This window comes from Bidens hawaiensis, unplaced genomic scaffold (genome assembly GCF_021521415.1).
Source record: "Bidens hawaiensis isolate Kalapana, Puna unplaced genomic scaffold, B.hawaiensis_p1.1 tig00032112_1, whole genome shotgun sequence".
NCBI classification, from domain to species: Eukaryota; Viridiplantae; Streptophyta; class Magnoliopsida; order Asterales; family Asteraceae; genus Bidens; species Bidens hawaiensis.
Genome location: NW_027495451.1, coordinates 183,666 through 186,420, shown reverse-complemented (window position 1 = coordinate 186,420; position 2,755 = coordinate 183,666). Strand labels below are relative to the sequence as shown.

General features: G+C 34.5%; 1 pseudogene; it reads right to left on the bottom strand.

The window, feature by feature from the left end:
- Window positions 1–510: 510 nt before the first annotated feature.
- On the bottom strand, window positions 511–1,422 carry LOC143583059 (secoisolariciresinol dehydrogenase pseudogene; annotated as a pseudogene).
- Between the last annotated feature and the right edge of the window lie 1,333 nt (window positions 1,423–2,755).

Here is a 2,755-nt window from a genome sequence, read left to right as displayed (position 1 = left end):
TTTGATGGTTTGTAAATTTTATGGTTGTTGTTGGGTTGTATTTTTTGATTGCAAATTCGAATAGAATTTTTTTCGAATTCAACTTTTACTTCGAATCAAATCGAATTTCGAATTGGACTTTTATTTTGAATTCAAATCGAATCAGCCAAGTCTAATTCGAATTCGAATCAAATACGAATCCATATTCTAAAAATCAAAATTCGAATAATTCGATTCGATTAAAATCGAATATTCAATTCGATTTGTTGAGCACCTCTAGTTTTAGCCATCATGTTTGGATGGCATGCCAATTGACAAACTAAGTTCTAAACCTTATTTTGTCTGTCTCTACGATCAAAATGTCTAAAACCAACACACTAAAGATTTTCATATTCAAAATAGTTTACAGTTAGTTAATCAAAATATTCTTCGAAATTAAAAATAATCTTAATGTCTTTTACTGAGAAAAAAATGCTATATAATTTCTTAAAATGAAATAGCAAACACATGAGTTACTCTTATTACAACTTTCAACTTCAAAAGAAGAAACATTGCAACCGAAACAAGAACTTAGAAATGCCATCTTATAACATAAACAATATTAGAGCTATTCCACAGGGATAGCACGCGCAAATAAGCCAAAAGCAGGATTAATGACGGTTAAACCTCCATCAAGTACCAGATTATGCCCACTCATGTACTTTGATTCACCGCTAGCTAGAAATAAAGTCGCTTCTGCAACATCATCTTGACTGAGAGCTACCCCTTTGAGATTAGAATACACTTTTGTGTATTTCTCAGGATGATCATTTATCATACCAGCGGTAGATGGAGTCGGAATGAAATGAGGCGATAAGCAATTAACACGAATCCCATATTGGCCAAGCTCGGCTGCAGTGTTCTTTGTGAGCCCCACGATTGCATGTTTCGAAGTCGAATAAGAATGAGAAATGATCCCTCCAATGCATCCAGACACACTTCCTAACGTAATGATGTTGCCGCTACGAGCAGGGATCATGGCTCGAGCTGCGTGCTTGGTTCCTAAGAACACACCGGTTACATTGACCTTCATTACTCGTTCAAAAGTTGGCAAATCATTATCAAGAATATTCGGCTTTAGGTCATCGACAATGGCTGCGTTATTGATCATTATGTCCAATTTACCGTACTTTGCAAGTGTCATATTGATGGCATTTTCAATATCTGATTCAATAGTCACGTCACAGTGGATAAATGTAGCATTGTCAAGACCGATATCTTCACATACAGATTGACCTTTATCATCTTGGATATCAGCAATCACGACTTTGGCCCCATGTTTGACGAATAACCTTGCGGTTTTCTCTCCGATCCCTTGAGCTCCGCCGGTGATAAATGCTACTTTCGTTGCCAACCTAAGTATCAAGAAATTAAGGTTACAATTTTATAAGAAATCAATTCACATTTTCCGTTCAGTAGCATCTTCACTTTGTAGGAGCAAAAAAGTCGCATGGGTCGGTTTAGGGCTAAAACCCAACCACTTCGGTTTTTGAGTGTTTAAAACCATTTGGTGTCGGTTATTCGATTTTGGTTTGGGTTCGGCTTACTTTCGGGTTGTTACTGTTTTACCATTTGGAAATGAAAATCTGTAAGAATGGTTTGGTTTATTTTTTGGATTTAGTTACAAGCAAAACCAAAATTGAAAGTTCGGTTCTTATGGATATAAAACCAAACCATTAGTTTTTGTTTTGTTTGATTATTTTGGTTTATTTATTTTCTTTAAGGATTGGTTTTTCAGTTTAATGCACACCATGTTATGTACAAACTGCATAAGACCGTGTGTAGTGGATGGAGTTGCTATGCGGATGTTTTGCGACATGTGACGTCACGCCATTATAGGCGCTTTTTTGATTAAAAAAAAGGGGTATAGTGGATGGAGCCCCTACCCTTATTATTATTATTATTATTATTATTATTATTATTATTATTATAAATAATACAACTCAAACCAAACAACCAATCAGACCCTATCAATCTCCTCTCATCCGGCGCTTTGTGGGAAGCGCTCCCCCCTTTAAAGTGCCCAACGCGCCTCGGGGCGGTGTTTCCCGACGCTTTAGGACTTTTTGAGTGGAAAGCTCCCCACTACATTTGGCCTTAGTAGTGAGAGGGTGTAAATTAGAAAAAGATTACTATATTTATCAATGGGACACTAAGTTATCATTGTTTAGCAAGTCAACCAAACACTAATTAGGAACCTGTAATTTATTAACTTAATGAGTTTGATTTACCTATTATACCTCTCTAACCCTCAAAATTCATTACACTCATTTTTAAAAAAGAGTATCCCTTTTATCATTTTGGTTTTCCCCAACATATAAGTTAATCCAAACATTTTTTTTTAAACTTATTTTAAAAATTTATAAATTAATAAGTCTTTTTAACAAAAAGTCATTTTTCACTCAAATAAGCAATCCAAACACACCCATAGAAAATATTTTTTGCGTGTTGGTTATTCCTGAACATTGGTTTACATTACATTCTGTTTGGAAGACCGAACCAAACAAGTATTTCACATCACATAGAATATTACTTTGGAAGTCAAATTAACGTAGTAAACATTTGTAGTCAAATTAAGCTCTATTATTAGCATAATTTAAAATAGAGCTTTGAAACGTCATGAAAATGAAATTTAATCATAGTGGATTTTAGGTTGGAAACATTTCCAAAATAACCCAAATGAGAAGAGAGATTCCAAAAATAACTCATTTTTTTGAAAAATTCTCAAAATAGTCCG